Source organism: Hyla sarda, unplaced genomic scaffold (assembly GCF_029499605.1).
Source record: "Hyla sarda isolate aHylSar1 unplaced genomic scaffold, aHylSar1.hap1 scaffold_187, whole genome shotgun sequence".
Lineage (NCBI taxonomy): Eukaryota > Metazoa > Chordata > Amphibia > Anura > Hylidae > Hyla > Hyla sarda.
The window spans coordinates 249,263-263,843 of NW_026608521.1; the positions used below are offsets into that span (position 1 = coordinate 249,263).

Genomic DNA, 14,581 nt, shown 5'->3' on the forward strand with positions numbered 1-14,581 from the left:
CGCCATTTCCATGGATACACCTTATATACACCCTATATACTCTATACAGTGCGCCATTTCTATGGATACACCTTATATACACCCTATATACTCTATACAGTGCGCCATTTCTATGGATACACCTTATATACACCCTATATACTCTATACAGTGTGCGCCATTCCTATGTATACACCTTATATACACCCTATATACTCTATACAGGGCGCCATTTCTATGGATACACCTTATATACACCCTATATACTCTATACAGTGTGCGCCATTTCCATGGATACACCTTATATACACCCTATATACTCTATACAGTGCGCCATTTCTATGGATACACCTTATATACACCCTATATACTCTATACAGTGCGCCATTTCTATGGATACACCTTATATACACCCTATATACTCTATACAGGGTGCGCCGTTTCTATGGATACACCTTATATACACCCTATATACTCTATACAGGGTGCCATTTCTATGGATACACCTTATATACACCCTATATACTCTATACAGGGCGCCATTTCTATGGATACACCTTATATACACCCTATATACTCTATACAGTGCGCCATTTCTATGGATACACCTTATATACACCCTATATACTCTATACAGTGCGCCATTTCTATGGATACACCTTATATACACCCTACTCTATACAGTGCGCCATTTCTATGGATACACCTTATATACACCCTATATACTCAATACAGTGCGCCATTTCTATGGATACACCTTATATACACCCTATATACTCTATACAGTGCGCCATTTCTATGGATACACCTTATATACACCCTATATACTCTATACAGTGCGCCATTTCTATGGATACACCTTATATACACCCTATATACTCTATACAGTGTGCCATTTCTATGGATACACCCTATATACTCTATACAGTGCGCCATTTCTATGGATACACCTTATATACACCCTATATACTCTATACAGTGCGCCATTTCTATGGATACACCTTATATACACCCTATATACTCTATACAGTGCGCCATTTCTATGGATACACCTTATATACACCCTATATACTCTATACAGTGCGCCATTTCTATGGATACACCTTATATACACCCTATATACTCTACACAGTGCGCCATTTCTATGTATACACCTTATATACACCCTATATACTCAATACAGTGTGCGCCATTTCTATGTATACACCTTATATACACCTTATATACACCCTATATACTCTATACAGTGTGCGCCATTTCTATGTATACACCTTATATACACCTTATATACACCCTATATACTCTATACAGTGCGCCATTTCTATGGATACACCTTATATACACCCTATATACTCTATACAGTGCGCCATTTCTATGGATACACCTTATATACACCCTATATACTCTACACAGTGCGCCATTTCTATGGATACATCTTATATACCCCCTATATACTCTATACAGTGCGCCATTTCTATGTATACACCTTATATACACCCTATATACTTTATACAGTGCGCCATTTCTATGGATACACCTTATATACACCCTATATACTCTATACAGGGTGCGCCATTTCTATGGATACACCTTATATACACCCTATATACTCTATACAGTGCGCCATTTCTATGTATACACCCTATATACTCTATACAGTGCGCCATTTCTATGGATACACCTTATATACACCCTATATACTCTATACAGTGCGCCATTTCTATGGATACACCTTATATACACCCTATATACTCTACACAGTGCGCCATTTCTATGGATACACCTTATATACACCCTATATACTCTATACAGTGCGCCATTTCTATGGATACACCTTATATACACCCTATATACTCTATACAGTGCGCCATTTCTATGGATACACCTTATATACACCCTATATACTCTATACAGTGCGCCATTTCTATGGATACACCTTATATACACCCTATATACTCTATACAGTGCCCCATTTCTATGTATACACCTTATATACACCCTATATACTCTATACAGTGCGCCATTTCTATGGATACACCTTATATACACCCTATATACTCTATACAGTGCGCCATTTCTATGGATACACCTTATATACACCCTATATACTCTATACAGTGCGCCATTTCTATGGATACACCTTATATACACCCTATATACTTTATACAGTGCGCCATTTCTATGGATACACCTTATATACACCCTATATACTCTATACAGTGCGCCATTTCTATGTATACACCTTATATACACCCTATATACTCTATACAGTGCGCCATTTCTATGTATACACCTTATATACACCCTATATACTCTATACAGTGCGCCATTTCTATGGATACACATTATATACACCCTATATACTCTATACAGTGCGCCATTTCTATGGATACACCTTATATACACCCTATATACTCTATACAGTGCGCCATTTCTATGTATACACCTTATATACACCCTATATACTCTATACAGTGCGCCATTTCTATGGATACACCTTATATACACCCTATATACTCTATACAGCGCGCCATTTCTATGGATACACCTTATATACACCCTATATACTCTATACAGTGCGCCATTTCTATGGATACACCTTATATACTCTATACAGTGCGCCATTTCTATGGATACACCTTATATACACCCTATATACTCTATACAGTGCGCCATTTCTATGGATACACCTTATATACACCCTATATACTCTATACAGTGCACCATTTCTATGGATACACCTTATATACTCTATACAGTGCGCCATTTCTATGGATACACCTTATATACACCCTATATACTCTATAAAGTGCGCCATTTCTATGGATACACCTTATATACACCCTATATACTCTATACAGTGCGCCATTTCTATGGATACACCTTATACACACCCTATATACTCTATACAGTGTGCGCCATTTCTATGGATACACCTTATATACACCCTATATACTCTATACAGTGCGCCATTTCTATGGATACACCTTATATACTCTATACAGTGCGCCATTTCTATGGATACACCTTATATACACCCTATATACTCTATACAGTGCGCCATTTCTATGTATTCACCTTATATACACCCTATATACTCTATACAGTGCGCCATTTCTATGGATACACCTTATATACACCCTATATACTCTATACAGTGCACCATTTATATGTATACACCTTATATACACACCCTATATACTCTATACAGGGTGCGCCATTTCTATGGATACACCTTATATACACCCTATATACTCTATACAGTGCGCCATTTCTATGGATACACCTTATATACACCCTATATACTCTATACAGTGCGCCATTTCTATGTATACACCTTATATACACCCTATATACTCTATACAGTGCCCCATTTCTATGGATACACCTTATATACACCCTATATACTTTATACAGTGCGCCATTTCTATGGATACACCTTATATACACCCTATATACTCTATACAGGGTGCGCCATTTCTATGGATACACCTTATATACACCCTATATACTCTATACAGGGCGCCATTTCTATGGATACACCTTATATACACCCTATATACTCTATACAGTGCGCCATTTCTATGGATACACCTTATATACACCCTATATACTCTATACAGTGCGCCATTTCTATGGATACACCTTATATACACCCTATATACTCTATACAGTGCGCCATTTCTATGTATACACCTTATATACACCCTATATACTCTATACAGTGCGCCATTTCTATGGATACACCTTATATACACCCTATATACTCTATACAGTGCGCCATTTCTATGGATACACCTTATATACACCCTATATACTCTATACAGTGCGCCATTTCTATGGATACACCTTATATACACCCTATATACTCTATACAGGGTGCGCCATTTCTATGTATACACCTTATATACACCCTATATACTCTATACAGTGCGCCATTTCTATGGATACACCTTATATACACCCTATATACTCTATACAGTGCACCATTTCTATGTATACACCTTATATACACCCTATATACTCTATACAGTGTGCGCCATTTCTATGTATACACCTTATATACACCCTATATACTCTATACAGTGTGCGCCATTCCTATGGATACACCTTAATAACATGGGAATGGTCGGTGATAACTTCCTGTTTGTGGCGCATTAGTATATGTGAGGGGGGAAACTTTTCAAGATGGGGGGGTGACCATGGCGGCCATTTTGAATCCAACTTTTCTTTTTTCAATAGGGAGAGGGTCATGTGACATCAAACTTATTGGGAATTTCACAAGGAAAACAATGATGTGTTTGGTTTTACCGTAACTTTATTCTTTCCTGAGTTATTTACAAGTTTCTGATCACTTATAAAATGTGTTCAATGTGGTGGATTGTCAATGCCCCCTCTTCTCTATATACTGCTATATACTACTATATACACCGCAGGAGAAATGCCAGCACAGGCTTCCAGTATACACTGCTATATACTGCTATATACACCGCAGGAGAAATGCTAGCACAGGCTTCCAGTATCTGTATACACTGCTATATACTACTATATACACCGCAGGAGAAATGCCAGCACAGGCTTCCAGTATACACTGCTATATACTGCTATATACACCGCAGGAGAAATGCTAGCACAGGCTTCCAGTATCTGTATACACTGCTATATACTACTATATACACTGCAGGAGAAATGCTAGCACAGGCTTCCAGTATACACTGCTATATACTACTATATACACTGCAGGAGAAATGCTAGCACAGGCTACCAGTATCCATATACACTGCTATATACACTACTATATACACCGCAGGAGAAATGCCAGCACAGGCCTCCAGTATACACTGCTATATACTACTATATACACCGCAGGAGAAATGCCAGCACAGGCCTCCAGTATACACTGCTATATACTACTATATACACCGCAGGAGAAATGCCAGCACAGGCTTCCAGTATACACTGCTATATACTACTATATACACCGCAGGAGAAATGCCAGCACAGGCCTCCAGTATACACTGCTATATACTACTATATACACCGCAGGAGAAATGCCAGCACAGGCCTCCAGTATACACTGCTATATACTACTATATACACCGCAGGAGAAATGCCAGCACAGGCTTCCAGTATACACTGCTATATACTACTATATACACCGCAGGAGAAATGCTAGCACAGGCTTCCAGTATACACTGCTATATACTACTATATACACCGCAGGAGAAATGCTAGCACAGGCTTCCAGTATCCGTATACATTGCTATATACTACTATATACACACACACCGCAGGAGAAATGCTAGCACAGGCTTCCAGTATCCGTATACACTGCTATATACTACTATATACACCGCAGGAGAAATGCTAGCACAGGCTTCTAGTATACACTGCTATATACTACTATATACACCGCAGGAGAAATGCTAGCACAGGCTTCCAGTATCCGTATACACTGCTATGTACTACTATATACACCGCAGGAGAAATGCTAGCACAGGCTTCCAGTATACACTGCTATATACACCGCAGGAGAAATGCTAGCACAGGCTTCCAGTATCTGTATACACTGCTATATACTACTATATACACCACAGGAGAAATTCTAGCACAGGCTTCCAGTATCCGTATACACTGCTATATACTACTATATACACCGCAGGAGAAATGCTAGCACAGGCTTCCAGTATACACTGCTATATACTACTATATACACCGCAGGAGAAATGCCAGCACAGGCTTCCAGTATACACTGCTATATACTACTATATACACCGCAGGAGAAATGCTAGCACAGGCTTCCAGTATCCGTATACACTACTATATACTACTATATACACCGCAGGAGAAATGCCAGCACAGGCTTCCAGTATCTGTATACACTGCTATATACTACTATATACACCGCAGGAGAAATGTTAGCTCAGGCTTCCAGTATACACTGCTATATACTACTATATACACCGCAGGAGAAATGTCAGCACAGGCCTCCAGTATACACTGCTATATACTACTATATACACCGCAGGAGAAATGCTAGCACAGGCTTCCAGTATATACTGCTATATACTACTATATACACCGCAGGAGAAATGCCAGCACAGGCTTCCAGTATCTGTATACACTGCTATATACTACTATATACACCGCAGGAGAAATGTTAGCTCAGGCTTCCAGTATACACTGCTATATACTACTATATACACCGCAGGAGAAATGTCAGCACAGGCCTCCAGTATACACTGCTATATACTACTATATACACCGCAGGAGAAATGCTAGCACAGGCTTCCAGTATATACTGCTATATACTACTATATACACCGCAGGAGAAATGCTAGCACAGGCTTCCAGCACGGATCAATGGAGTTCAATAGAATTGATCGGTATGAGGAATCTAAATGATTTCTCCTAAAGAAAAAAAAAAAAGGGTATAAAAAAAATAAAAAAATAATAAAAAAGTTAAACATCCATTAACCTCTTCTATCTTAAAAGTTCCTATCGCCCCCTTTTCCATATAAAATTATGTAAACAAAAAAAAATAAACATATCTGGTATTTGTGCGTGCGTAATTGTCCAAACTAATAAAAAAATTAAATGTTATATCCCGTACGGTAAATGGCGTTAACGTAAAAATAAAGATAAAATGTGTGCTACGGTTTTAGGTCCGGTCACAAAACTGGATACGGGTCAAAACTGAGCCGAGTGGAGTCTCCGTTTGACTCCGCTCGGCTCATTAAAGTAAACGGATTTACGGGCTGGTCCGGCTGGGGTACGGGAGCGCCCGGTTTTCCCCTCCCCCAGATGAATCCAGCACCCATAGTGTAAATACATCATGTGAATGCAGCTCAAGTTTGACCCCAAGGTGAATGGCGAAAAAGAAAATATCAATTTTCTCAATTTCACCTCACAAAGTAATGGAAAAACAAAAGGAGTCAATACAGAGTATATTGGCCCCGCAAAAAACGAGCCTCATGGGTCTGTAGGGGGGAAAATACGAGTTATGGCTGTTATAGGGCGAGGAGGAAAAACTAGGGATCGACCGATATCGGTTTTTTTAGGGCCGATACCGATAATCGGTGGAGGTTAGGGCCGATAACTTATACCGATATTCCGGTATAAGTTATCGGCTATTTATCCCCCCGCGACACCGCTGGAGATCATTGATTTAAAGTGGGCGCTTTATATCAATGCTCTGCAGTGGCTTGTGCAGTGCCATAGACCGCCGCTTCTCTCCCCCTGCCTGTCCAGGGGTCCTGAGAGCCTGCACCGCGACCGCCCCCCCGCTCCGGCCCCATTACCTCCCCCATCCCCGGTTTTATAATTACCTGTTCCCGGGGTCCACTCTACATCTGGCTCCGGTGGCGCCCTCCTCAGCTGTCGCGTCACTCGTCATTGTGCACAGCGTAACGCAGCAGGAGCAAGAAGTAGCGTGGGCTCCGGGAACAGGCAATTATAAAACCGGGGAAGGGGGTCGCAGTGTGGTGGGGCGGTGCATTATCCGCAAGGTAATTGCCGATACTGATAAAGCCCAAAATCGTGATTATCGGCCGATCCCTAGAAAAAACGGAAGAGCAGAAACTAATAAAGACCTTATCATTTACCGACTGATCCATCAGGACAAGAAGTTCTCTTTCTTCTTCTCATTTCCACATATATTGGACACGACGGTCAGTAACAATACTCAGGCAGGATGGCGCGTATACCAGGATCCTCATACAGTCCCCCCCCCCCCATATCGGCCGGCATTCCACAGCCCCACCCCCCCATATCAGCCGGCATTCCACAGCCCCACCCCCCCATATCAGCCGGCATTCCACAGCCCCCCCCCCCATATCGGCCGGCGTTCCACAGCCCCGCCTTCCCATATCAGCCGGCATTCCACAGCGCCCCCCCCCCCCCATATCGGCCGGCGTTCCACAGTCCCCCCCCCCCATATCGGCCGGAGTTACACAGTCCCCCCCCCCCCCCATATCAGCCGGCATTCCACAGCCCCCCCATATCAGCCGGCATTCCACAGTCCCCCCCTCCCCCCATATCGGACGGTGTTACACAGTCCCCCCCATATCGGACGGCATTACACAGTCCCCCCCATATCGGACGGTGTTACACAGTCCCCCCCATATCGGCCGGCGTTCCACAGCCCCCCCCCCCATATCGGCCAGCGTTCCACAGCCCCCCCCCCCCCATATCGGCCGGCGTTCCACAGCCCCGCCCCCCCCCATATCGGCCGGCGTTCCACAGCCCCCCCCCCCATATCGGCCGGCGTTCCACAGCCCCGCCCCCCCATATCAGCCAGCATTCCACAGCCCCCCCCCCCCCCCCATATCGGCCGGCGTTCCACAGTCCCCCTCCCCCCATATCGGACGGTGTTACACAGTCCCCCCCATATCGGACGGCGTTACACAGTCCTCCCCCCCACCCCCCCCATACAGGGCGGCGTTACACAGTTCCCCATACCGGACGGTGTTATACAGTCCCTCATGACGGCGTTATATAGTTCCCCATACTGGACGGCGTTATACAGTCCCTCATACCGGACAGCGTTATACAGTCCCTCATACCGGACAGTGTTATACAGTCCCTCATGACGGCGTTATATAGTTCCCCATACCGGACGGCGTTATACAGTCCCTCATGACGTCGTTATATAGTTCCCCATACCGGACGGCGTTATACAGTCCCTCATGACGGCGTTATACAGTTCCCCATACCGGACGGCGTTATACAGTCCCTCATGACGGCGTTATACAGTCCCTCATGACGGCGTTATATAGTTCCCCATACTGGACGGCGTTCTATAGTTCCCCATACTGGACGGCGTTCTATAGTTCCCCATACCAGACAGTGTTATACAGTCCCTCATACCGGACAGTGTTATACAGTCCCTCATACCGGACAGTGTTATACAGTCCCTCATACCGGACAGTGTTATACAGTCCCTCATGACGGCGTTATATAGTTCCCCATATCGGACAGTGTTATACAGTCCCTCATACCGGACAGTGTTATACAGTCCCTCATACCGGACAGTGTTATACAGTCCCTCATACCGGACAGTGTTATACAGTCCCTCATGACGGCGTTCTATAGTTCCCCATACCGGACAGTGTTATACAGTCCCTCATGACGGCGTTCTATAGTTCCCCATACCGGACAGTGTTATACAGTCCCTCATGACGGCGTTCTATAGTTCCCCATACCGGACAGTGTTATACAGTCCCTCATGACGGCGTTCTATAGTTCCCCATACCGGACAGTGTTATACAGTCCCTCATGACGGCGTTCTATAGTTCCCCATACCGGACAGTGTTATACAGTCCCTCATACCGGACAGTGTTATACAGTCCCTCATACCGGACAGTGTTATACAGTCCCTCATGACGGCGTTCTATAGTTCCCCATACCGGACAGTGTTATACAGTCCCTCATACCGGACAGTGTTATACAGTCCCTCATACCGGACAGTGTTATACAGTCGCTCATACCGGACAGTGTTATACAGTCCCTCATGACGGCGTTATATAGTTCCCCATACCGGACAGTGTTATACAGTCCCTCATACCGGACAGTGTTATACAGTCCCTCATACCGGACAGTGTTATACAGTCCCTCATACCGGACAGTGTTATACAGTCCCTCATGACGGCGTTATATAGTTCCCCATACCGGACAGTGTTATACAGTCCCTCATATCGGACAGTGTTATACAGTCCCTCATGACGGCGTTATATAGTTCCCCATATCGGACGGTGTTATACAGTTCCCCATACCGGACAGTGTTATACAGTCCCTCATGACGGCGTTATATAGTTCCCCATACCGGACAGTGTTATACAGTCCCTCATACCGGACAGTGTTATACAGTCCCTCATACCGGACAGTGTTATACAGTCCCTCATGACGGCGTTCTATAGTTCCCCATACCGGACAGTGTTATACAGTCCCTCATACCGGACAGTGTTATACAGTCCCTCATACCGGACAGTGTTATACAGTCGCTCATACCGGACAGTGTTATACAGTCCCTCATGACGGCGTTATATAGTTCCCCATACCGGACAGTGTTATACAGTCCCTCATACCGGACAGTGTTATACAGTCCCTCATACCGGACAGTGTTATACAGTCCCTCATACCGGACAGTGTTATACAGTCCCTCATGACGGCGTTATATAGTTCCCCATACCGGACAGTGTTATACAGTCCCTCATATCGGACAGTGTTATACAGTCCCTCATGACGGCGTTATATAGTTCCCCATATCGGACGGTGTTATACAGTTCCCCATACCGGACAGTGTTATACAGTCCCTCATGACGGCGTTATATAGTTCCCCATACCGGACAGTGTTATACAGTCCCTCATGACGGCGTTATATAGTTCCCCATACCGGACAGTGTTATACAGTCCCTCATGACAGTGTTATATAGTTCCCCATATCGGACAGTGTTATACAGTCCCTCATGACGGCGTTATATAGTTCCCCATATCGGACGGTGTTATACAGTTCCCCATACCGGACGGTGTTATACAGTCCCCCATGACGGCGTTATATAGTTCCCCATACCGGACAGTGTTATACAGTCCCTCATGACGGCGTTATATAGTTCCCCATATCGGACGGTGTTATACAGTTCCCCATACCGGACGGTGTTATACAGTCCCTCATGACGGCGTTATATAGTTCCCCATACCGGACAGTGTTATACAGTCCCTCATGACGGCGTTATATAGTTCCCCATACCGGACAGTGTTATACAGTCCCTCATGACGGCGTTATATAGTTCCGCAGCCTCCAGCTGTTATACAAGGAGGAAGTGATAGGGGGAGGGGTCACTCCTCGCATCCTAAAAGGTCATGTGATGCCGTATCATCCCCCGCTCTCACCACATATACTGTCTCCAGCTTCCTATCACATACGGTATCTGTCACCCTGACCTAGAGGAAGCTCGAGGACACCGCGAGGACAACTTATCTCCAGATCACTGCCCAAGGTTTACAAGAAATCATTAACAGTCAGACTAAGGGGGTGTAAGCTGCTGCCAGACATCTTCCCATGTGTACAGGGCAGATCAGGAGAACACACTTCAGCCCCACAGATGGAATAGTAGATCTGAGACTGGAATGAACACACACAGCTCCGCCTCCGCCACCACACAGCTCCGCCACCACCACCACCACCACCACACAGCTCCGCCACCGCCACCACCACCACCTCCTCCGCCACACAGCTCCGCCACCACCACCACCTCCTCCGCCACACAGCTCCGCCACCGCCACCACCACCACCTCCTCCGCCACACAGCTCCGCCACCACCACCACCTCCTCCGCCACACAGCTCCGCCACCGCCACCACCACCACCTCCTCCGCCACACAGCTCCGCCACCGCCACCACCACCTCCTCCGCCACACAGCTCCGCCACCACCACCACCTCCTCCGCCACACAGCTCCGCCACCGCCACCACCACCACCTCCTCCGCCACACAGCTCCGCCACCGCCACCACCACCTCCTCCGCCACACAGCTCCGCCACCGCCACCACCACCTCCTCCACCACCTCCTCCGCCACACAGCTCCGCCACCGCGACCACCAACTCTGCCACCTCCTCCGCCGCCACACAGCTCCGCCACCACCACCACCAACTCTGCCACCTCCTCCGCCGCCACACAGCTCCACCACCACCTCCTCCGCCACACAGCTCCGCCACACAGCTCCGCCACACAGCTCCGCCACACAGCTCCGCCACCACACAGCTCCGCCACCACACAGCTCCGCCACCACACAGCTCCGCCACCACACAGCTCCGCCACCACACAGCTCCGCCACACAGCTCCGCCACCGCCACCACCACCTCCTCCACCACACAGCTCCGCCACCACCTCCACCTCCTCCACCACACAGCTCCGCCACCAACTCCTCCGCCACACAGCTCCGCCACCGCCACCACCACCACCTCCGCCACCACCACCTCTGCCGCCACCTCCTCCGCCACACAGCTCCGCCACCGCCACCACCTCCTCCGCCACACAGCTCCGCCACCACCAACTCTGCCACCACCTCCTCCGCCACCACCTCCTCCACCACACAGCTCCGCCACCACCTCCTCCGCCACACTGCTCTGCCACCACCTCCTCCGCCACACAGCTCTGCCACCACCTCCTCCGCCACACAGCTCTGCCACCACCTCCTCCGCCACACAGCTCTGCCACCACCTCCTCCGCCACACAGCTCCGCCACCGCCACCACCTCCTCCGCCACACAGCTCCGCCACCAACTCCACCACCACCTCTGCCGCCACCTCCTCCGCCACACAGCTCCGCCACCACCTCCTCCGCCACACAGCTCCGCCACCACCTCCTTCGCCACACAGCTCCGCCACCACCTCCTTCGCCACACAGCTCCGCCACCGCCACCACCTCCTCTGCCACACAGCTCCACCACCGCCACCACCACCACCTCTGCCGCCACCACCACCACCTCCGCCTCCGCCACACAGCTCCGCCCCCTCCTCCGCCACACAGCTCCGCCCCCTCCTCCGCCACACAGCTCCGCCCCCTCCTCCGCCACACAGCTCCGCCCCCTCCTCCGCCACACAGCTCCGCCCCCTCCTCCGCCACACAGCTCCGCCCCCTCCTCCGCCACACAGCTCCGCCCCCTCCTCCGCCACACAGCTCCGCCCCCTCCTCCGCCACACAGCTCCGCCCCCTCCTCCGCCACACAGCTCCGCCCCCTCCTCCGCCACACAGCTCCGCCCCCTCCTCCGCCACACAGCTCCGCCCCCTCCTCCGCCACACAGCTCCGCCCCCTCCTCCGCCACACAGCTCCGCCCCCTCCTCCGCCACACAGCTCCGCCCCCTCCTCCGCCACACAGCTCCGCCCCCTCCTCCGCCACACAGCTCCGCCCCCTCCTCCACGTGATTATTTCGCAACAGATTCTTCTTTTTAATGATTAGAAAGAAACAAGAACAGATAAGAGAATTGTGTCATGTGCGGCCGGGGCCACCGCGTGCCAAACCCCCCACACCGTGCCAAACCCTGCACAGTATACAGGGGCCCCCATATCATTCAGTATACAGGGGCCCCCCCCCCCCCATATCATCCAGTATACAGGGGCCCCCCCATATCATCCAGTATACAGGGGCCCCCCCATATCATCCAGTATACAGGGGGCCCCCCCATATCATCCAGTATACAGGGGGCCCCCCCCCCCTATCATCCAGTATACAGGGGGCCCCCCCCCTATCATCCAGTATACAGGGGGCCCCCCCCTATCATCCAGTATACAGGGGGCCCCCCCATATCATCCAGTATACAGGGGGCCCCCCCATATCATCCAGTATACAGGGGGCCCCCCCATATCATCCAGTATACAGGGGGCCCCCCCATATCATCCAGTATACAGGGCCCCCCCATATCATCCAGTATACAGGGGGCCCCCCCATATCATCCAGTATACAGGGGGCCCCCCCATATCATCCAGTATACAGGGGCCCCCCCATATCATCCAGTATACAGGGGGGGGGCCCCATATCATCCAGTATACAGGGGGCCCCCCATCATCCAGTATACATCATCCCCCCATCATGGCCGCTCATTCATTCCCAGGATATAACAGAACGCTCCGGTACCTGACAGGCTCTGGATCCGGGCGGCTCCTGTGACTCTCCGGTGAGCTCCGGCTCCGTTCTCCGCTCCTGTGACTGTCCGGTGAGCTCCGTTCTCCGCTCCTGTGACTGTCCGGTGAGGTCCGGCTCCGTTCTCCGCTCCTGTGACTCTCCGGTGAGCTCCGTTCTCCGCTCCTGTGACTGCCCGGTGAGCTCCGTTCTCCGCTCCTGTGACTGTCCGGTGAGCTCCGTTCTCCGCTCCTGTGACTGTCCGGTGAGCTCCGTTCTCCGCTCCTGTGACTGTCCGGTGAGCTCCGTTCTCCGCTCCTGTGACTGTCCGGTGAGCTCCGTTCTCCGCTCCTGTGACTCTCCGGTGAGCTCCGTTCTCCGCTCCTGTCCGGTGAGGCCCCGCTCCCGGCTCGGTTCTCCGCTCTATTGCTCCATCCCTTCCTGCTCCGCTCTATATAGCGGCGGGTGAGTCACGGGCGCTCTGTACCCCGGGGCCGCTCTATGGTGCTGAGACTACAGGACAGCGGAGGGGACTCTGTCAGTAGTGCGCAGGTGCGAGGCTGCGGTCCGTGGCGCATGCGTGGTGAGCTCTGTCTCAATATTGATGACTAGACGTATATTACCATGTGACCGGTGCATTGCCGTAGAATTAAATTTGCCATAGAAGGAAATGCTCCGCCTCCATCACATCCTATTGGCTCACACAAGTCACGTGACATATTTAACCGTCACGCATCGACGCGCATGGCAGTCTTAGTTCGGCTATCACAGGGAGAGGATCTGCACCGAGCTCTCATGGCCTCTGTCAGTAAGGACCTCTGATGACGTCATCGCCATGTGACCAGCCATGTGACCAGCCATGTGACCAGGAGACATTAGATTTGCTGGTGAGGAGGAGGCAGGAGACCTGAGTGTATGACGGAGTGATAGTCTGCAGGGGCCGAGCGATGGTCTGCAGGGGCCGAGCGATGGTCTGCAGGGG

At 49.3% G+C, this 14,581-nt stretch overlaps 1 protein-coding gene across 1 annotated transcript in view; it reads right to left on the minus strand.

Annotated features, from left to right (window-relative positions):
* SOAT1 (sterol O-acyltransferase 1) overlaps positions 1 to 14,380 on the minus strand; it is a 102,969-nt gene extending 88,589 nt beyond the window's left edge. The window contains exon 1 of the mRNA XM_056552756.1: positions 13,615 to 14,380. The gene's annotated coding sequence lies outside the window, so the exon portion shown is untranslated. The remainder of the gene's footprint in view (positions 1 to 13,614) is intronic.
* Positions 14,381 to 14,581: the final 201 nt, after the last annotated feature.